This window comes from Pelmatolapia mariae, linkage group LG6 (genome assembly GCF_036321145.2).
Source record: "Pelmatolapia mariae isolate MD_Pm_ZW linkage group LG6, Pm_UMD_F_2, whole genome shotgun sequence".
Classification (NCBI taxonomy): domain Eukaryota; kingdom Metazoa; phylum Chordata; class Actinopteri; order Cichliformes; family Cichlidae; genus Pelmatolapia; species Pelmatolapia mariae.
In genome coordinates, this window is record NC_086232.1 from 12620583 (window position 1) to 12644680 (window position 24098).

Sequence of the window (24098 nt, forward strand, 5' to 3'; positions counted from 1 at the left end):
AACATCAGTTATTATTAATCTCTGGCTCTCTTCCACAGTGTCTTTTGTCCTGTCTTCTTCACCTCACCACCCTCAACCGATTGAGGCAGATAGCTGCCCCTCTCTGAGCCTCCCTGAGCAGGAAGAGATTTCTTCCTATTAAAAGGGAAATTTTCCTTTCCACTGTCACCAAGGGCTTGCTCAGTGGGGATTGATTGAATTGAATTGAGCTGAAAAAACTGTTCAGCTTTCAAGTAAATTAAGTGAAGCAGCTTACTCTAACTTGAAATGAAATAGGTTAGTACAAAATTCTCAAAGTACAGAGCATAAACTTTATATAAATACTCCAAGTCTGTAATTTGAAAAAAGAGATATGAAATTGTGTTAAATCTTGATTGTTTAAAATGGGCAGCAGGTTGTGAAAAATGTGGTTGCAAAAAAACACGTCTGGTTGTATGAAAGTCTAAGAGGAAAGTGGTGACTTTATGGTTTTTGATCAACATGACGCTGACTATGAAAATTATGGTATCCATTGTGATCCAGAAGAAAGATAAAACAATGTACATTTTAAGGCATGGTTTTCTTGTGACCGTAGGAGTGCCCTGTACTTTCATAGTCAGATCCATGAAACCAAAGTGGCTAAAATTCTCCAAAGCCTGTTAAAAATGTAACTTGCAAAGGAGACCTGTGAAGAGCGAAATATGCAAACAAGCGATTTCTATGAAGCCACAGGCTGCTGCATAAATCTTTCACACCTTTCCCCAAAAAGAGAGAAGCAGCTGCTTGCCTCTCTCCCGAGCCAGTAGCCAGTTAATAAGAAGTAGACAAAAATGATCTGAGGTAATTCACTAGTCACTTTCCTGCTTGCACATCAGGCCTTACTCCTGACCTTTGACTAAAAACCTCTTGACCTCGGCTTTGTCCATCCGTCAGGTGCCAGCTTGCCTTCTGCTGAGATCAGAATTCCTTCAACACGCTCTCTTTTGAGGAGGTATAGTATTGTCTCTCCTGGACAAAAAGAAAAATCGCCCATCACTTTACACTCATGCATGGTTTTCATTTTTTGTCTGTGCTTTTCCTTCTCCCATTAAATTTCACATTTCTCCCCTGGCACGATGGGGCAATCTCTAGGGAATTTATGACATGCTTCTGACAAACATATCAAAACATTTGGAAGGAAATATGAAGTCCTTCACCTCCCTTTTTCCCTTCTCATTGATTTGTTACATCTTCTGGGCGTCTTGTCAACAACTCATAACTGAGATCAAAGCACCACCTCTCTCATGCAGAGATATCATGAATATTTTGCAGGGTTCATCACAAATCGTAGTTGCCCACTGGCTTTGATATGGCTGTCCACCTGAACAGGAATTCATATCAAACTCTCCTCCCTCCCTCTGTTCTCCAGCTTTCTCTCAGCGCAATACATAATAACGGCATCAATGCTTCAGTCCAGGGATTGAAGCAAATCTTCCCCGACTTCAAAACCAAAAGATATCTATCTTGGCAATGGTGAGTTTATGTCTTGTTTTCATATTGGCAAAGCCACAGTGCACTTTGTTTCTCTTCTGCTTTGTTCTTTGTCCCCTCTGCCCTGCATCTATTTCTTTTCTCTACCTTACACTCTCACTCGGCCGTACCCTTTTCTTCCCTGCCGACCAGAAGAACACAATATGTGGGATCAAACAGCAGGGAAGTAAAGAGCAAAGTGTCTCTCTGTCTCCTAAGCTTTGTGAGGATTAAGGCCAGAAGACTTCTGAGGAACAGTCATAAACTGTGTTCATGCCCACAGGGTGCAGAGAACGAGAGAGACAAAGATGAAGGAGAAAGGGACAATGAGGACACTGGTAAAGCAAAAGAGAAGGAATGTATCTGAAAGCAAGTCGGAAAAACGGCAGTTTCGATTCAGAGGTCTTATATTAGGATATTAAGGGTCTGATTTTTAAGTTGCATCAATCTTTGCTAAAACCAAATGTTCAAGAGTACTAAAAGCTTCATATCTTTTTTAAATGTTAATATAATTTACAATAACAGCAGTCCTTGTTCTATGCTATAATTTTTGTTATACTATTATCTAAGTAAGTCCTAAAGTTGTACATATTTTGGAGGGTGTTATTGTTCAGCCTATTCTATATTTTTGGTATAATAAAAATTCTCACCTGTTTAATAAAATGGTATCAATCCTCATATTAATTAGAAAATAGGTGTAAACCTCCACACAGAAAGGTCCTAGCCTGGATTCAAAACCAGGATCTTCACGGATGGATGGATGGATGGATGGATGGATGGATGGATGGAGCCTTTAATAAAACAAACTAGTTTTGTATGTATGACGATCTGCTTGCGTTCTCCCATTATTTAAAGAAAATCACTTAGATGCTAATGGCTATATTTCTAGCTGTAGATTGTTTTAGCTTTTCAGTAAACAGCTAAAACAATTTCTAACTATATAAGTAAGGTTTTACAATCAATAAAGTGCAATAACTTAAGCCGTTCAAATGGTAAACAAGACAATTAAGTTACTAGAATGAGAACTTTTGTGTTACTATTTATGATGATTTATCTAAGGCTTATAAGTTGACCAGGTCACATGGGTGAAAAAAACTGCACAACACTGACTCATCCTGACTCTATATAAACTGGGTGTTGAATTACTTGCCAGATAGAAGCTAAGCAGTCTACTTGACTACTTATTCCTTTTTCTTCCAGATATCAAAAGGATTATCTCAGGGCTATAGCCACAGTAGAGCCATAAGCAGAAGTAAATATATAAGTAAATAATCTTTATGATAATCTACCAAATGCTTTGTTCTGTTTTATGCAGATGACACAATCATCTAATGCTAATCCTCTTCAGTAGTAAAAACCCTTGAGTTCTTAGCTTTTTAACTCAAGCAAAGTTGATGTTAAATTCTGACAGCTCAAGTTGTAATAGATTTTAAAATACAATAGGTTTTTGACTAATCACCTGAAGATCTTTGCAAAGGGGGTTGAAGCTGAAAACTAACCACCTGCCTAAGTATTTGGATTGTATTACTGACCACAATTGTACATGAAAATCACACAATGAAAATCTGAAACTGAATGTTTTGTTTTTAATAGGGATGTTTTATACTGCTCCATAATATATTATTTGGCTGTAAATCCACTAGGCAGGTGGTGTTATCAGTTACATAAAGTGAAAAATAAACACACAGTCCTCCCCACCAAGAAGATATGATGGTTGTGATATGAGTCGTTAATTATTACGGACTACTTGGGATAAATTTGGCAGTTGTTGGCAGTTATGTATATCTAACTGCATAATACATTGTTAAATTTTAGCTAACGTTCAAGCTGAAGAGCAGCCAGAGGTGATTTTGTTCCCACAGCCTTATAGTTCTCCAACTATTAATGTGTGAAATGACAATAGTTGACATCCAATTTATGGCCTCTTTTAAAAATTGATTTTTTTGTTGGAACCTGTTCTTCTGCAGAGTAGAAACACATGTATTTTAGCTGAAGGAAATCTGAAGCACTACAGATAAATGAACAATGAGGGGGTTTAGCTAAGAAAAACAAAGACAGCAGAAGATAATTCTGCGAAGATGACAGGTTATTATATGAAGGGCTTTGCTGGGATTTCCAGCAGATTATGTGAGTGAAGTATGATTATGCTGGGTTATGACTTGTTGTGCATTCAGACGCTACCGTTTCTGGCAGAGTAAGTCCTGCACAGATGTGAGCCTGGGATCAGAGCCATATGAGAGACTCCTTTCTGTGCTCCCCTCTCCGTTCCTTCTCTGCACATGAAGGTGGCAGATTGGCCTGCAGGTGTAGAAATAAACCAATAAAAGGAGGGTAACACACAGGAAATTTTACTACAGCTATGAGCTGGAGAATGGCTGTTGCAAGTGTCCTAAAGCATTTAACTGCAGGAGCCTGTGAAATTCACTGTTCTGATCACTGTAAAAGACAACAACACATGTTGGTAAGGCTTATTAAAAGTTTTCCTCTGGATAAGAACTAACACTTTTTATTTTACCATTTATCAATTTAGCTCATGAAATCATCCTTTTTTTATAGTTTGTTTGACCAGCATAGGTTTGGCTTTGGTCAAAGTGGCAAAATCAGTATGTGCTCTTCTTTAGTTAAAGAAGAAAATACTATTCTCATACATGTACAACTCAGCAGTTTCCAAGACAGTGGTTACTGTCCTAGTCTCTATAGCTCAGTTACATTGCCTATATCTACAGATCTCCTCTCATCCTTCACATTCCTTCCTTCCTTCCAAAAGTGTTTTATCTCAACCATAAATAACTGGTTGCTTATAATCGCCATACATTAGTTTGTGTAAGCTAACTAGTGACAGAACTTAGTAATGGTAGCCTAATGGAAAATAGCCAAACTAAAACAAAGAAAATTGTGTGGTCTCAGCGACAAGCTGTTTTTTGTCGCGGGCTAGCTGCACTGAAAAGGAAGCTAACCGTAATGTTGTAAATACTTTATAAAAAACAGCAGTGCAGAGGAAAAGGTGTTTGATTCAGGTGCACTGGTGGTTCGCAAGACTGACAAATGCAAGTCTCATGCTCCCCTCTCTGAATTTGTGTTTTCCTGCTCTATGGTTGGGTGTACAGACTTTTTCATCCAGCCTTCTAGCAAAGACATAGCTGTGTGACGTAAGGAGCAGACTGATCAGCACAATAAGCTGCCAAAGCATGGAGAGGTACGACTAAAATGTCAAGAAATCCACATGACCTTATTAGCATTATTTTATGCAATATTAAGGTGCAATTTAACCCGAGGTATCCTGGGGATTGAGATTGCCCACTCTAGTATCTTTAATAGCATCCAGTTGCTACGTGGCTCTGTTTTAAAAGAAGTGGGTGTTGGGCAAATGAAAAGAGTCTCGCTTACTCTTTTTTCACAGTTGGTCAAACATTAGGAATTGTACAAGTTTGTTTGAAACTTGTCACAGAAACAATTCAAATTGACAGGGGAAAATGTTTTCACATCAACACACAATCGCGAGCCCTGACAGCCTCCTTTTCTTTTCTCTCTAAAGTTTCCGCTCCACACAGTGGCCGTGGAGCCGGGAGAGGACTGTGACAAGAACAATACAAGTCAAGTGTGCAATTACATCTTCACCTGTTGACAAAACAGCTCAGAGAAAGTAACATCCTGCCAAGTCCTGTGTTTTCAACCATGTTTGCCCTCCCACCTTCCTCCCCTCTGCAAACATCTTTCATCCCTCTCCAGCTCCCACGTTTAATGGAGCCTCGCTTGACTCGGTATGAGGCTCAAGTGAACTTGTCAAAGTCAGACGTCGCTCCCAAAGATGAAAGGAGCTTTGGTGGTCTCTGCTGTGAGGTGTGGTGGGGGAGAAGAAAAGAGAGAAACGGAGACGACACGAATACCCAGATACAGTTGCATACTTCAGCTCTGCATACTTCATTGTTGCAATTTGTCTCTTTGTCTCTCTGTTTATTACTTTTCAAGGTTTTTGTTCAGGGAAGATCATAAATTTGGCATGACCTGAGGGAGGCCTTCCCCTGTCAGCAATGTGGTGGTCAATGACATATAGCCAAAAGGCTCAGGTGGGTTTCTGCACTGCATGGTTCAATTGTCACCTGAGGTGAAGGGAAGTGAGGAGCGATGGGCTTGACCACACCTCAGTCCTAAGAGCTTCAGGCAAACCTTTGGTGTGAACGACCAGCTCTTTGTTGGAAAGCTGACAGGGCAGATAGCAATTTCCTGGGAAATGGGTACAAGTTAGAAGCACAAGAGTGATCTCTCTGTGCGGCAATAACACACACACACTTACAAATCAGAGAGGGTGGTAGTAGGTGATCCTCACATAACACTAATGGCTCCAATGACTCAGAAGGAAATGGGTTAAGCTGACACTTGGGTTCCCATGCAGAAAAGTAGTTAAAACACTAATGCTTCTGTGTCAGTGCTATATCCCATATTAATGAGACCTTGGTATACAATGTAAAAAGCCATATAAACATCAAATTACAAATACTCTTCAAAAGAAAAATCAGATAATGAAACTCTTCAAAAGGGGGTTTAAACTGGATTAGTTTGGAAATTGTTTAATTGTTTCTGTCTGATGCCATCAGAGTTCCAGAAACATGCCCAAGCTGTCCTTTGCCACTGATATCTTGTTGTAATGTTCATGACAAAAATTAGCAACATGTAGGCCTGTTTTTGAGGAAGGCCCAAGATTGCCATGCTCAGTTTGAGAGCAAAACCTTTTTGCACTTTTCCTTTCACTTGCTGCTTGATTAGATTTAGGCTAGAAACATCAGCACTAGCTTTAAGAATGGATTGTTGTTTGAGTTAAAATATCCTGCTTCACATGAACCTGCACAGTGAGAAATTATGCTTGTATGGTGCATTTAAATACAACACCAACAGCTTCGATGGGATGGGTATCCTGTGATGGAAGTCAGCACTTTGTGGTACAGAGACAGAGAGACAGCAAAGCCTGGTTAGAAATTCTTGCCGTGACTTGTCTAAAAGAGATGCAGTCTCTAAGTTGCACTCCAATCAATCATAGCTTGCTATAGTTCGTAAATTGCACACGGTACAGGTATCTATACTGCCCTTAACTGTCATATGAGTTTAAATTCTTACTTTTAGCTTTAACAACTTTAACTGTTGTTTAAAGTTTTCAGTGGGAGGGAAATTTAATCAAAATTTCTTAGGCATCCCCAAATTGAATTTCTCCTACCCATACACCAATCATAATCATAAAATTATGATCACCTGCCCAATATTGTGTTGCCCCCCCCCCCCCCCCCCCCCCCCCCCCCCTTTGCTAACAAAACAATTTTTGACTCAAGTCCTGAAGGTGGGCTGTGGTATCTGCTTGAAGATGTTAGCAACAGATCCTTAAAGTCCTTTAAGTTGTGAGAAGGGGCCTTCATGGATTGGATTTGTTTGTCCAGCACATCTCACAGAAGTTTGATTGGATTAAGATCTGGGAAATTTAGAGTCAAGTCAACACCTCAAACTTCTTGTTGTGCTCCGCAAACCTTTTGCTTTGTGGTACAGAGCATTATCCTGCTGAAAGAGGCCAAAGCCATAAGGGAATGCCATTTCAGTGAAAGGGTGTACAGAGTCTGCAACAATGCACGGAGCAGCTGCTACGTGTCAAAGTAACATCCACATTATCATCACCTCCACCTGCAGGACCCCTGTGGGGATGCGCTGTGTTTTCTGACCCAAGGTTTCCATTGCTCAAAGCATTACACTGCCTCTGCCAGCTTGCCTTCTTCCCATAGTGCATTCTGGTGCCAGGTGTTCCCCAGGTAAGAATGCACACGCACCCGCCGATCCACATGATGTAAAAAAAACAAAACAAAACTGATTCATCAGACCAGCCACCTTCTTTTCTTGATCCATGGTCCAGTTATAATAATCACAAGCCCATTTTTGGCACTTTTGGCAGTGTAGAGGGGTCAGCATGGGCATCCTAACTGTTCTGCAGCTATGTAGCCCCATACACAACAAACTGCAATGCACAGTGTTTTTGACACCTTATATTCAGAACCAGCATAAAATGACCACAGCGTTAACACAGGCCAACCTTCACTCCCCACATGCATCACTAAGCCTTGGCCTCCCATAAACCTGTTGGTGGTTCCTTCCTTGGACCACATTTGATAGATAGTTCTGACCCAGTTGTCTAGCAATCACAATTTGGCCCTTGTCAAACTCACTCAAATCATTATTCGTGCTCATTTTTCCTGCTTCTGGAACATCAACTTTGAAGACAACATGTATATACAGTATTGTCAAAATGTCAAATGCTGATGAGTAGCCTTTGATTCTGCTGATGCATATCTTTCACTTTCATGGAGTCCTGCTTCTTAGAGGCTGCTTTGTGTCCCACTCACACAAGGCTTACATGACATACTTAATGCAGTTTAAAGGACATGTATTGTGCAGTAAAGAGGGGGAAAGAACAGCAACTCTAGCAGAGCAGCTGCAGCTGCAGCTCCATGTTGAAAAATGCATGACTACAAAGCAATGTGGGGCTGAAAATAAACAAGGTGCCAATGTGAGTTTTCTGTACTTAGTAAATTAAGTATTTGACGAAGTCAATAAGCCAGTGTTAGAACTTGAGAAAAACAACTTGAGAAAACACTTTAGTGCAGGTACACAGTGTTCCCAGGTCATGATGGAGCTGTCCAAATTGGCCCAGATACGTTTGGCCTGCTGTGTAAGAGTCCAGGGAACAACCCAGTCTACAGTTTGTGAGTGGGTGGCCTAATCCAGATCTGCATATAGTTTCATATACCATGCATCTCCTTTGTGCATTGATGTACTCTCTCTCACACACAGAAAGTATACAAGAAAATCAAAATACAGTGTGTTCCACTTATTGAGAATTTCTATCAGTTAATATGAAAATGTTTTCCCTGTGGAAACCACCAGTTGGTCAACCGCAAAAATTCTCCTCTGAAAGAAAACCCAACTGGCAAACTCTTTGAACAATCAACCACAAGACGTCACAGTGCCGTTTAAAATGGTTTTAGGGTTTAGATTTAGAGAGGGATAAGGTTTGGTGGAGTGATATAGGGGTAAAAACGGAAACAAGGAAGAATGGAGCTGGGCTGGATATTTAACACACACACACACACACACAAATGAGTTTCCATAAAAACAGCACAAAGGGCTCATTCATTGTAGAGACAGTTATTGTAGTTTTGTTCTCTTTTTTAAATTAAGGAGAAATATATATATGTGTGTTTAAAAAGCTGTTTAACTGTCAACAAAGCCCTTTACAGGAACTGGTCGTTACAAATGTTTTAAAGCAGCAAAAATACAAACATTAACAAGATACCTTTGTATATGAAAAATGTACCAATATCACTCCCACCCCAACAACAGCAACAGCAAGAAAGCTCTAGAAACTACTGTACACTACTGACCCAGCACTGAAAAGGCAGATAAAGTAAAAGATGAACTTACAAATGCAGTGGAGCATTTAGCAGCTACAGAGTCGGGTACTTCCCACAGGTGTAACTGGAGAACCACACAGAAGAAAGTATGTATTGTTGGATACTCGTGGACAGAAACATCACTCCAAATGTACGGACGTCACTACTATGACACGTTACATCATGTCATAGATATCTCAAAGTTAAGGCAGTAAACTTAATTTCTCTGTGTATTTTGACCTTTGGTCAACATGTCTACAGCATGCAGGTCACTGAAAACGTAACCGTTTAAAAAACGTCAATGTCCAGAAACTTGTTTTTCTGCCTTTATGTGTGGATATAACGAAGCAGAAAACTAAACCTATCATTCAAAAATGGATACAAATGCCAAAATTTATGTTTATTTATCTGGAGCCATTACTTTGAAAAAACTCCATTAGTCAACTAAATTTTTAAACATTTTCAAAAATGTGCCTTTATCTTCTTTTGTGACATCAGACTGTGTGTTGTAATGTTGCTTGTAGGCTTTTGATTGGCAAACACTTATGTACATTTAGGGCTATATTGCAGCCTTTTTGCTTTTGTATACTCATGAAATCACTTATTTTTTTTCTAAATGAAAGTGTAAAAAAATACCCCTATATGTGTGGATTTCCCCTAACTGTCCTCTTCCTATTCTGAACCCAGTTGGGGTAGGCTGTAGCTCAGGGGATATAGCAGTTCATCTGCTACTCGGAAGTAAGATGCTGAACCCTGAGTTGCTCCTGATCTGTTTGTTGAAGTGTGAACGTGTGTGAATGTTAGAACGAAGCACTTAAACGGAAAAAAAAAGTGTGAAGAGGTGAGAGACGTTTGTTGAATAAAGTTCTTTGAGTGCTCAAAGAGTAGAAAAGCACTATATAAGAAACAAATCGCTCACTATTTATTATTAATTTTTCACCTGACTACGTCTTAATGCTCAAACTACCCTTTGAAGGTTTATCAGAAGGACTAAAACTCAAACTGGTCCTCACATAGATAGTTGTAAAAGTAAAAACAGACACACATGCACATGCACATGCACACCCGCTGGCTTGAGACTGGGAAGCAGAGAATTAGAGGCAACCACAAAGACATTCATGAGCAGTCCCATGGCAGCCATCACCCAGAACAGGACTGCTGCCACAGAACTGCAAGGGCAGAGAAACCCTCCGTTTGTTGACTCCACAGATTAGTGGCTTAATATAACAACACAAAGACTGCCTTTCTCTTCAATCCACCCAGGGAATAAGCAGAAGACTAACCACAGCAGTTGCATAATTTATTTTCTTTCATTATCTGTCACCACAGCATGGTTTTTTAAACTTTAATCATGTTCATAAGCGAAATGTGTACCCTAAAAATGCAAACCTTACCGCATTTTTCAGATAGGATCTGAAAAAGTTTCTTCTCTTACATATTTCCCTCATGTTTGTAAGGTACTGCTGGCTGGTCAGCTGACTCGTGAAGTCTCGTAGACATTTTCCCAACCAAGGGTAATTAAGATTCCTCCAGCACAAGGCATAACACCATTGTTTACTGCTGATTCAAGCACGACTGCATAACTACTATCTTTCATAATGACAGATGACAAAGCATGAAACCCAAGGCATCTACATAAGTCTTGTTTTTTGTTTCAGAGCATGTTTGCTTGCACACTTGTGTTGCTCTTGTCCTGTAATTTCATGTTATGATTCAGCACATGAAGTCATCAGTGGTTGATTAGCATTATATGCTGGGCTTAGGCAGCCAGATGCATATGACGTGATTAAGGAAAAGATAGAGGACTGGAACAGGAATGTGTAATCCAAGTACTCCCTGAAGGAAAAGGATTTATATCAGTGAACAAGATATCTAATGAAGAAGCAGACCACCTACATGCAGATGGGAAGATGGAATAGTTGTAGTTGGATAACTATTCTACCCTAAAAAAAATCTAACAATTAGGACACAGCCTGTCAGTTTTCAGAAAATGACTGATATTGTGACACTGAAGGAAGTGAAAAGGATATGAAGTAATGAAAAAATGTGATAAGGCACCAAAAACACAAATCATCTCTAGGCTTGAAAAGTGAGCCAGTATGTTGTGTCGTGAGTGTGATGAGGACAAGGAGGTTTGAACTGAAAGCGAGCTCTTTATTCTGGCTGATCAGGCATAATACAAAATGAAATTAAACTGGAACAAGGAACTAAACAGGAAACACAAGGAAACCACAGAACCTGAGTGACACAGGGGTAGAAGAACAGAGACTCTGACAAGGGACAAAAGGGAGACTGACACAATATAAACACATGAGGGAATCAGGCAGAGAGGAGACACCTGGGGAGCACGATTGGACATAATCTGACCAACAAGACAGGGAAACAACACTGAGACGAGACTGACAACACAGCGAGAGGGAGAGCGAGGGGCAAAGAGAGAGAGAGACACAGATGACTCAGGAAAACACACAGATGAGACCAAGACAACCAGGACACGAAGCACTGACAAATAAAACAAGTAACTAAGAACTAGAAATAAAGCAACAACAAAAATCTCAAAGACAAAACAATCAAACATCAACCTTCAAATCTCCAAAAATCAGAAAACAGAGAACAGACCCGGGGGTCCTCACACAGTCATGATAGGTACGCTAAAGGATCATGATTAATTCAAAAGTTTAAAGCAGCTGTTAGGGTCTGTTGTATTATGGCATAGAATAAACATGTGGTCAGCAAGGCCAGAACTGGTCCACACAAAGTGTGCAGCAAGGCCAGCTGTGATTGTGAAAACCGCTGCAACATTAGTACAAGTTTCAGTTTTCAATAAGATTGAATATTACCAGCATTACTACAAAGTATTTCTCAATCTTTATATTTTCTTACATTTTAATTCCACTGTAAAGAAAAAAATAATAGTTTTGTTTAGGTGCAAAAAAAAGATTCAGTGTGGCTGAAATTCACAAAATGTTTTGTTTAAATTGTTCTTGTTTTTTGAAGATATCTCAAGCTGTTGGATGTGTATTTTGTTAAGGAATGGTTTTTAATAGTGAACACTTACTTGTGGTTATTTGTATTAAAAAGAAAGGTCATTTATGTTCCCATGTTCCAGTAGCCAGCTCCGATTCCTGTGGAGCTGGCTACTGCCATAAAGAAATACATGTTTAAAATGCATTTCCTTTAAGGCCTTTCAAACTTTGCAACTGGAATTTTTTAATGAAGGTTTTGATACTGTAAGTGCCATTAATCAGTAAAGTCTGTAACCATAATAGTTGCATCATCTCAATAGCAGAGTAGCAGCACTGAGTGCTCTGCTGGATGTAGTTTGACTTCTACTCTCTCGTGCTGCTGATACACTCTCAGGCCTCGAGCAGCAGCTGCATGTTTCTGAAAGACTATGAGATGAGAATATGAGATGTTGAGTTGATTCACCAACCCCTCCCCGACTTCTCTCTGATGTGAGATACATGCGTGCAGGAGGCACTTACTCCATGCAGGTACAAGTGAAAGGTTATATAAAGGCTTTCTACTTTTTTAGTAATAAAATGTATCTTTTAGTATATGAACATTGATATGAACATTTAAACTTATACAGGAAATGACAGCACAATAAACACATAAAATCATTTTGTGTTTTTAAAATCATTTTTTGGACTTAGGCAAGGCAAGGCAAGTTTATTTATATAGCACAATTCAACAACAAGGTGATTCAAAGTGCTTTACAGAGACATTAAAAACAAAAACAAATAAAAAGCACGATTTAAAATTGATTAAGACAAGCAAACAAACAAACAAACAAACAAACAAACAAACAAACAAAACAGTAGATAAAATCAGAACAATAGATAAAATCAGAACAGTAGATAAAGTCAGTAGTTAAAATGTAAGTTTTGAAATTTAAACTTAAAAGTGTGGATTTGGTGCTTTATTCAAAAGCAGCTGAGAACAGGTGAGTCTTCAACCTGGATTTAAATAAACTGAGTGTTTCAGCTGATCTGAGGCTTTCTGGGAGTTTGTTCCAGATATATGGAGCATAAAAGCTGAATGCAGCTTCTCCGTGTTTGGTTCTGACTCTGGGAACTGATAAAAAACCGGATCCAGATGACCTGAGGGATCTGGAAGGTTCATACTGGGTCAGGAGGTCACTGATGTATTTTGGTCCTAAACCATTCAGAGCTTTATAGACCAGCATCAGAACTTTAAAGTCTATCCTCTGACGGACAGGCAGCCAGTGTAAAGACCTCAGAGCTGGACTGATGCGGTCCACTTTTTTGGTCTTAGTGAGGACTCGAGCAGCAGAGTTCTGAATGAACTGTAGTTGTCTGACTGATTTTTTAGGTAGACCTGTAAAGATGCTGTTACAGTAATCAAGCCTGCTAAAGATGAATGCATGGACTAGTTTTTCCAGGTCCTGTTGAGACATCAGATCTTTTATCCTTGAAATATTCTTGAGGTGATAGTAAGCTGATTTTGTTATTGTCTTAATGTGTTTTTCTAAGTTTAGGTCTGCATCCATCACTACACCCAAATTTCTCGCCTGGTTGGTGGTTTTTAGGTGTATAGATTGAAGTTCTCTGGTGACCTGTAATCGTTTTTCTTTGGCACCAAAGACTATTACTTCAGTTTTGTTTTTGTTTAGCTGGAGAAAATTGTGGCACAACCAGTCATTAATTTCCTCAATGCATTTACCAAGAGCCTGTACAGGGCCTCGGTCTCCTGGTGACATTGTGATATATATTTGTGTGTCATCTGCGTAGCTATGATAGTTTATTTTGTTGTTCTTTATAATCTGTGCCAGTGGGAGCATGTAAATGTTAAACAGAAGGGGTCCCAAGATGGAACCTTGGGGAACTTAAGAAAGATCCAAACAACAACACAGACCACACACAGACCACACATTTGAAGGCAAAACCAGCACCATGTATTAAATTAGGCACTTTTACAGACTTTATAATAAAACCAGTCATGTAACTATCTTGTTCTTACATGACAGTTACATCATCTTTTATTTGTCCCTCTTAACAATGTGTTTGGGAAAATATGTGTTTGTGATCAGTATGTGATCCTGAGCATCTGCAGTTTTAGATGACAATTTCTGTGTGACTACAGTTTTGTATTCTGGACCATTTAGTTTGATAGTTTTGTCAACACAATAAATGCGACAAGCTGAAAATAGTTAGGGTTGGATCAGGTGACCCTGAGTCCTCCCTTAGTTATGCTGCAGTATCTCCCATGATGCACTGAGTGTCTCTTCTTCAGTCACCATTTTCACTCACTATCTGTTTATACATCTCTCTCCTTTTGATTATTAGTATTAGATTATTAGATTATTAGTTATTATTGATCTCTGGCAGTCTTCCACACCGTGTTATTCTTGTCTTTCTTCCATATCCGTAATTGGTCACAGCAGATAACCACCTCACCCTGAGCCTGGTTCTACTGGACGTTTCTTCCTGTTAAAAGGGAGTTTTTCCTTCCCAATGTCGCCAAAGCGCTTGCTCATAGATGGTCATATGATTGTTGGGGTTTTCTCTGTTTTCTTTGTATTATTGTAGGGTCTTTACCTTACAGTTAAAGCAACTGTTATTGTGATTTTGCACTATATGAATAAAATTGAATTGAACTGACCTGAAATGAATTGAAAATATTCTGGGGTTGATGGAGGAGGATCACAGGGATAGGTTGAGATGGAAGCATATGATCCACTTTGTTGACCCCTAAAGGGAGCAGCCAAAAGAAGAAAAAAAACACTAAACATTTACTATTAGCTGTCAATCATGAGTGGTGTCGCTCAGAACAGCTTCAATTCCTGTATGTTTGTGGGTATCCTAACATTAACCTGCTCACTTCAACGTTTTCACAGCATTTCTGCAGAATTACAAACATTATCTCACTTCTTCCATGGCCATTCTTTGGTTGAAAAACATGAAGTTCATAAAGTTTTTTTTTTTTTTTACATTTTTCACAACTCAATCTGTATTTATCTGAATTGGTCAAATGACTTTGATGCTTTAACCCTGTTCTAAGCTTCAAACCCTGAAATATGCAGAGCACTACAGGATAGAAATCCCACCAAGTCTGTCCATCTAGTTTCAATTGCGACAGTCTTCTTCTTTCAGCTGCTCCTTTTAGGGGCCGCCACAGCCGATCATGTGCTTTAATTTGACCCCGTCCTTAGAATCCTCCTCTGTTGCACCAACCGTCTGCACGTCGTCCTTTACTTTATCCTTATATATGCTCGTACCAGCCGTCTAACCTTGCCTTTCTAACTTCGTCTCCAAACTGCTCGATCACACCTTATTATAAGCAATAGGTGCAATATAATAATCAGTATATTCTTTAATATAGTGATGAGCCTAGTTGACACTGATATTGTGTAGCTGCAACAGATGGACATTAGTTCCACATTACTATCAACTATCAGTCTTCAGCAGCTGCTAAAGATCTGGGTCAGTCCGGTTGTTTTCCTGCATGTGTCTGTGTTTTGGCCCGAGGTGCCTGACAGCGCTGCTGATATATGGAGCTCTATTATCATCATTCATAACTCAAACACACTAATTACAACCACAGACTTGCAACGAGTGCTACCGCCTTTAACCTTGCACTTTATGACAACAAAGATGGGGTTTGTGTGTGTAGGAGTGGAGGAGGATCATACGCAGCTGAGTAAAGACTGACACCACTGCCACACCTCTAACTGATTGGCTGCCTTGACCTTAGACCTGCCGCCTCCACAGAGAGGAGATTAAAAAGCAAAGAATTATTAGATAATAAGCCACAGTGCCTAAAGCTATTCAAGTATTCAAACACCCTGAAGATGTGAACATAAAGCCTTCATTGAGCATGTTTGACCTGTCAACACTCACATGCGTACACCAGGACGAATAGAAGAAGTCAGAGCATCTTTACTGAGTTAAGAGTTGCTGCTGAGTGATATTTATGTTACTGTGTGGCAAATATCGGCCTCCTCTAGAAATATATTCCTCACATATGCACACAGCTGGGATGCTGATTTGCAGGTCACCTCGGTGATGATGGAGAATGAGACGACTGGAGGAAAGAGGACAAATGTGAGCCTCTCTTTCATTGGGTTACCGACATGCATTCAACATGTCCACCTCATAAAATATATAAAGTACTGAGACATGAATCTCTGACCACACCGTTTGTCTGTCACACCATCCTGTCACATCAGAAGACAGCTGTCTGTGATTGGTGTTGTTAAATAAATGTGGAAAGAATAGTGACAGCTGTCATATATTTAATGTAAATAATATACTTATATTAGATACCTTTCTAATGGCATTTATATAAATTCCATTATGTTTGTTATCACTGAATCTAAAATTATTATTTTATTGATGGTACTCAGGCTTATAACTTCAATGAAATGTAAATAATAATAGCAAAACCATAGAATGAAAAGTTATTTTTATTTACTGAGCCATAAAAAAGTTTATTGTTTTATTTTATCTTTTACAATCACTAATCAAAAAGAAATCACTCTCTGAACTGAATGCAAATAACACAAAAAACTTCCCAAAACGCATTTAAGACATTTTTAGCTCAGTGATGCCATCTACTGTGTCTAACTTGCAAATTTGAGGGTCCTAAAAAATACATCAGGGTAGTCGGATAACTGTATATACATCAGAATGATAAATTATAAATTATAAATTTTAATTTAAAGATCATAACCATTATAGTACTATACTAGAGGACATTTGACCTTTGTGTAGTGGTCATTGCACCATTTTTATAATTTTTGTTAAAGGAAATGAAGTTAGTTTTACACCTGTTGAGAGTAGATATTACTTGAAAAAAAATTTACAGAGTGTAGCTGAACTCACCCCATCTGTATTTCATAGTATTAAAGTGTGACGAGTGATGTACTGAAGTATTATAAACTTCTAGCTGTTTAAGATGAAGATTTTCCCACCCCCAAAATTTCAATACTAATAGTTTCAAAAAGATCTGAACAGCTGTGATGATACCAGACTCTCCACAGACAAATACTGCTCACCGCTCTCTACTCAAACTTGAAAACTGAAGATGGGGACTGAAGATCTGCCAGTCCCTTAAAAAGAGGCCACAACGAAGTCACCCGGAACATGTGTGTGATTGGACCCAGTGTGTCGAGGCAGAAGGCAGGAACCCCTTCTTCACTAAAACCAAAATACACACACACACACACAAGACAGAGAGTGGCACAAGGAGAGAAAGATACAGAATGGTGAGTCGACCACAGAGGACAGAGGGATTGTGACACAATCAGATGATTTACAGATGGTGCATAGTAAATCTAAATCCAATGCTACTTTTCTACATACTTTTCTGTGTTCATAATTCCATTATTTTGACAAAATCCCCAACACCACTGGCTGAAATGCAGCCACAAACCATGACAGAACCTCCACCTTGTTTGGCTGTAGACACTCATTACTGTATTTCTCCTGACCTTCCCTGTATATATTGATAACAATGTGACCCAAACATTTTCAAATGATTCAAAGTTTTAGGGGTGCTCAGCTCCCACTTATAATGTCATGCGTACAGTGCCTTGTAATTAGTATTAACAGAATATGCTACTTGCAGTCAACTCTTTTCACATTTACAAACCTGATTTCATATGGTTACATGCTATAATGTTACCTTCAAGAGCAACACAAATAGCTGGATGACCTATTGCAGTGTCTAAGAACAGTTCAGAACAAATAATCCCCGTTTTTAATATAATACACCAGTTTTAGGATTGAGACATTAATTATCAAATCTGAGGCAAAGGCTCAATCACGTTGACCAGAATGTTTAAAAATAAGTTAAATAACAATTTGTGAAAGGAAAGAAGAAGCAAGCGCAAGATTGTTTCAGTCTCTTTCAATACACCTTGACCAGAAGCAAACTGGTAAGAGAGCAGCTTTTACATTAAAGGTTTTTGATTCATGCAAACTCTCTGTTAGTTTTGCAGACTAAGCACATCCCAAACCCAAAAGTGGAGAATAGATTTGTAGTTCATCACATTAATAGAGTGGAAGCCATCCTGCTCAAGCCATGTTTAGAGTGATAGGAATCCTGTCTGATGCTGCTATTCACATCAGTAAATATGTTGTCATATTCATCAATAAACATGGGCAAAACAGAAGCTACACTCTATTTATCATATTCATGTTCACTCTTACCTGTTTATCCTGCTCTTTCCCCTTCTGTCTGTCTCTGTCCTCCTCTCTCAGTCTTTGTGCCATCTCGCAAAAGTTAAATGGTAAAACTGAATTTACAAACAAAGGCATTAACTGATCCATATCATTTTATAATAATATTCAAACTGAATACAGGCTGCTGCTGGACACAGACAGGTAACATCCTTTTGACTTGCTGTCACCTGGATCTGGAGCTCTACGGTAAAACAATGATCCCAAGAACAGGAATAATAATCTTTAACAAACTAAAATAATAACACACATCAGCTCCTGATATACCAGCAGACTAGTGATTCAGAAAGGTAAAATTGGCTAATAATCTCTAATGATTTAGGCTACGTTAGTTAACATTTTTGATGCTGTTTAGAGAACAAATGAAAGTAAGCAGACACTTTATAAATCACAGCAATGTCCCTGCATTATCAGAACAGGTTGTAATTTTACAATACTTCAGTTAAAATGTCTTTTAAATCTGCATCACTGATTTGTATAATGAAATTTCTTCATCTTATTTCTGCTTCAACTAAAGTCTTATTCAGGCTATTAATGAGAAACCTGCTGCTGAAGCAGCAACACCTCTGTATGAGTGCACTGTAACATCATGACATCACCAACACTGGACAGTTTCCACTCTCTCCTGTCTCCAGTAGAGGAGCTGGCAAAAATATAGGGTAAAATCGCCTATGGTTTAGAAAACCTTAGATGAAGAGCTGGGTGCCAGGTCTTTTCTGGAGTTTTGTTTTTACCTGTCTCTTAAGATTTTGACTTTAAGTAACTGTTCATCTGTTTCAGATAGTTTTTAGGCATGCCACTTCTGTCCTCACTCAGCACTGGTATATTTGATATACATACTATATAAAATAAAGTAGAGTACAGCCGGGTACAATACTGATCAAATTTTAAAATAATACTATAACTTAAAGTTGAGTTGTGAAACCATTTACCCTGGACAATCTGTTATACACATATATTTCCATAAAATCAGTCACTGTAACGTTTTTGCATGAAGAGGCCAACAGACCGATGATATTTCTCAGGAAACAAAAACTAAACCCCTTTAGTCAGAGTTTACGTTTGCAGTCCACGGAGCAGAATCATGATGGAGAAGATCCTGCTGGGTGTCTTGTATGTCTCAGGTGAGTGAATATTCAACCTTTAGCAGTGCTTATTGCTGTGATATGTCCACCTCACATGGTCATAATTTTGTCATAGGCTGGCTCATCCTCTGCAAATGCCGTCAGTACCACTTTGTCGGTCAACCTTTGACTTGGCGTGAAGCTGATACTTATTGCAGTACTCAATACACAGGACTGGCTGTTACTGAAGACATGAATGAAATGAACCAACTTAAAAAGAGAGTTTCTTCTGCTGGTTACAAGTCTGCAGTCTGGATGAATCTGTACACTTATATCCACTACTTTCCCGCAAATGACTACAGTGACTCCTTCATCAGAGAAAATCAGAAAATAGAAATGGCACCTTTCTTTGTTCGTTTTTTCTGTCTAAGCATTTCGTTGAATGGAATGAGGTGGAATAACAATTGCTCAGTGGAACATCCATTCATCTGTTATAACGGTGAGCATGCACATAAGCACTCGTGTTATTGTCATAAAGTTTTTTGTTGTTGTTTTTTTTTTTTAAGTTTTAAATTCAATGTGACGAATCTTCAACCATTTGTCCACAATTCTCTCTGCAGGTACAAACCCCTTGGGTCCTGAATATGTTTTTGTGAATGAAAGCATGGACTTTTTCAGAGCTCTGAAGTATTGCAGAGAGAATTTCACAGAACTAACTCGCACATGGAACAAAGACGTGCAGTCATTGGTGCCAAATGGAACTGAAGCATGGGTTGACGCGATTGGACATGTGCACAATTACTGGAGAACTAGTTTTGGATACTGGGATGATTTTCCGCAGACATTTGATTCAGAATACGAGTTGTGTGGTGTTGCAGATTTGCGGAGATTGGGAAAATGGAGGTTACTTCCCTGTGAAACAAAGCTACCATTTGCTTGCTACAGTAACCTGCAAAGCAATGATGTAGAAAAGGAAGTTAAACAAAAAGGTATGTTTTTGTATTTTCATGATCCTAAATCAATACAACTGCAAACATTTAGATCTTTAGATATTTTGTTTTTCATCCTCTGTGTCTCAGTAATGACCCTGAAGTTGAAAATAGATGACGCCTCTCTGAATGTGAGTGACTCAGCTGTGAAAGCAGACCTTTTAAAAAAGGCAAGTCTCAAAAATCCAACCTTAGATTTCCATTTTATGACATTTTGATTTTTTTAGGTTTAGTAGCTATGACTTTCATTGTATACAGTTAAATTTAAAGAAGTGTTGCATTGTTAGGAGCTTCAGTGTCAACCTGAACATTTCACAAAACAGAATAGTTCTCAGCAATGTGTTCAAAATTATTTTGCAATTTCAACATTACAGAATTTAGCTATGTCAATATTTCAGTCTTTTAGATCAGACATACTGACTATTTGTTCTCGTTCAACATTTTTATAGTTTTTATATTTTAAATGTGCCATTCGCTGCCCAGGCAGTGTTAGAAAACAGTTCTCAAGTAAAAGTCCTGCTGTGTACATTTGTGTATATGTGAATACTAACGTGGACTGTGGACCGTGTCTATTATGTCAAACACAAAAAGGTAAGAACATGTTACAGTATGTTCTGAGGTGTATGTATGTCATTCCCATTAGTTTCATTTAAAGAAGTGACTAAGTATGTACTACTCAGCTTGAATAGTCAGACGGCAAGAGAAATGTCTGAGTGTGATGCGAAAGTCTGCTTCTTAAATAACCCACAACAACATGTGAAATTCTTCTAATTAAGTTCAGCTTCTTGGTTTTCGTCAAAGCTTGCTGGTTTCAATAAAGGAGAGCACCTGTTCTTGTGAGTTATTCAAATGATCAGTTTACACAGGGAAAATATGCAGATAGTTTTTAATAAAATTACATGTTATTCTATTTTTTTTCACATGGGCCTTTGCTCTAATCTACATGCCCCCTGACCTTTGTAGTTCTCAGAGTACTTATTCCTAGAAAGGCAGTTTTAAAGTATCTACTGTTTATATCTCCTAGCTGCAGGACAAACTGAATGAGACTGGAGTGAGTGGAGTCACTCTGAAGTGGAGAGAGCAGCCTGATGGAGAAGTCTTCCACAAAGAGGGGGGAAATTCCCAGAAGGAAGAAAAAAAAACTGAACTGTGAAATTGAAATGCTATCTTTACATCTGCTTATCTTCAACACATAGTGGTTGTTTAGTGTTTCTGAAATGTATTTCTAAATTGTCATTTAGTACAGCTTTAGTGTTTGCAGTTATTAATGATACTCCCAGATATCTAAAACGTGTCATCTCTTAGTGACTTAAGTGACTTCATTTGCACAATTTCCACTTTTGTTTGATTGCACTATAATTTACTAATATTTTACGCAAATATTATGCATGCAAACATTCACTATTCAGCAAGTTCAACCAGTCAATCAAAGAAAACGTGCTTAGCAAAGAACGTGAAGGTTTTTGATGGGAGGCAAAACATAGACACTGGGTTTTCTGTATCCCTCTCAACATTTGATATTTAATATTATTATACAGATATGAGTTTTAAGCTTTAAGCTTCTTTGACTATTTTTTGTTTCATATGTTAAGCAACCTTTCACATATTGCTTTTTTCTGTCTTTTCTGGTAAAGATATGTTCTATTTATCTGAATTGTAAAAGAATCAAAAGGAAGAATTCGTGTATGTTTGTGTGCGGGTAGTCTGATGTTAAGTTTGAATGCGATGGTAAGTCCCCTGCTTATTATGTTTAGTTCCTACTTCCTTTTGCAGTTAACCACCAAGAATAAATATAAAACCTGAACTGTATGTGTGATCTAGATCTCCTTTCAATAGCAAGGCAGATATTTCCATAGATGAAAATTAAGTTACTTGAATGCTGTGATGCGCATAAATGTCAGGAATCTCTTGAAAATTTTTAGAACTGAATAGACATAAAACAGAAACATTTGTTGTTGGTGTTGTTTGCTGGTGTTTTGCGCCTCTGGTATTCTTGCCAATCCCTTTCTGTGCCCCGCTCATGTATTGACCCATGTGCCTGTTCATCTTAGCCGATATGATGCCTGACAGGAGCTTCCATGTAGTACTGAGGCAGGTTATTGGTCGGTAGTTGGATGGGACCGGTCCCTTCTTGGGGTCCTTGGGGATCAGGACCGTCCGACCTTTGGTTAGCCATTCCGGGTGTCTCTCGTTAACTAGCAGCTGGTTCATTTGTGCTGCCAGACGCTCGTGGAGTGCAGTCAGCTTCTTCAGCCAGTAGGCGTGAACCATGTCGGGCCCTGGTGCTCTCCAACTCTTCATACTGGAGACCCTTTCTTGGATATCTGCCACTGTGATGGTTACTGGACCCTGTTCAGGGAGGTCGCTATGGTCTGCCCTCAGATCCACTAGCCACTGAGCATTGCCGTTATGGGTTGCGTCCTTCTCCCATATGCTCTTCCAGTATTGCTCTGTCTCCAGCCTTGGTGGTGCTGTTCTCTTATTGTTCCCTTGCCACTGAGAGTACACCTTTACTGGTTCTGTGGAGAACAGCTGGTTTATTCTCCTGCCTTCTATCTCTCTGGCTGTGAGTCTTTGCTTGGCAGTTTCCAAGGCCTCAGGTATGGACAGCTTGCTGTATTTCTTATGCACCGTCTTTGTCGCGCCTATCTGAAACTCCGTTAGTTGGCTAACCTCCCTTCGTGCTACTTTGATCTTGCCCTCTAGCCTCCTTCTCCATGGAGGGTACTGCCCCTTGTGGCTGTTCAACTTGTAGCCAAGCATCTCACTGATCACTGCTGCCGTAGTGTAGATCAGCTTGTTAGTGTCGGTAATCGTGGTTGTAGGTGTCATCCGTAGTGCTGCATTAACATCATCTAGCAGACCTTCTGAGGGTACTTCACGTAATCTTGGTAACCGGCTACGGGGGATCCAGGTTTCAAGCTTGGCCATGATCCTATCTTTCAGGTCAGTTCCTCTCGCACTCAACGATCCTTCTTCTATCGCACTTGGGGCTATGTACCCAATCTCTTCATGTAACCCCTTCCGCCAGGGTTACTTGCATAGTAGCATTCCAACAACGCCCTGTTTTCATCTCTTGCCCACCGATGCCTTCTTGTTCCAGTAGCCCACTTGTCGTCAGGTTGCCCTGGTTCCTCAACACCTGACGCGGACCTTGTTGATCCGGGCGACGTCCGAGCCGGCATGCCTTCATATTTATCTGTCTCGCTCATGTCTGCGGTATACTGCTGAGTGATTTGTCTTCTGCTCGTCAAGTACATTTCATTGCGATGTTGACCCTGTGCTAACTTGCATATGACAAATATAACTGAAACTGAAGCTGAACTGAACTTGATGGAACCCACCACTGACCATGAGCACCACAACCAACACAGTGCTTTACTATCAATCCATCACAGTACAACAACCGTGTCTTTATCTACTGCATAAACTCCCCAGTATTTTCATGAAACATTTGAATAAAACAAAGTAGGTATACCTTAGTTTGTTTTGCAGCATGTTTCACAATATGAAAATACATAATGATGACATTCCATGAAATCTTTAAATCTGCAGTTTATCAAGCATCACTGAGTAGTCCGTACCTTTAAATGTTATCTCTCTTCTTCCTCTCCTCTTCTGTCTTTCTTATATCTTTCTCCATCTCTGAGTGCAGTTGTCACAACCTCCTTTCTCTCTCTGGGAAATACCTGCAAGGACTAGCAAACACAGTCAGCAACAGACTGAACACAAACAGATTGTGTGTTTGCTGGTGTTAGATAGAAACATTGTATTTGAAGTTACCGGCCTTAAAAAATCTTAGGAGTTAAAAAGTGTTACTCTCGTTATGCTTGCTCATCTTCAGTAGTGCTAGATAGAAGAGGAAGTACTGTCACCACAACTTACAGATATCTGTATTCAGTGTGGATTATTTTAACCCTTGGGTAA

General features: G+C 39.2%; 1 long non-coding RNA gene across 1 annotated transcript; it reads left to right on the plus strand.

Annotated features, from left to right (window-relative positions):
- Positions 1–19907: 19907 nt before the first annotated feature.
- Positions 19908–21975, plus strand: LOC134629676 (uncharacterized). The gene is made up of 3 exons (XR_010573694.1): positions 19908–20171; positions 20262–20341; positions 21196–21975. It is a non-coding gene; the product is annotated as an uncharacterized LOC134629676 (long non-coding RNA).
- The last annotated feature ends 2123 nt before the right edge of the window (positions 21976–24098 follow it).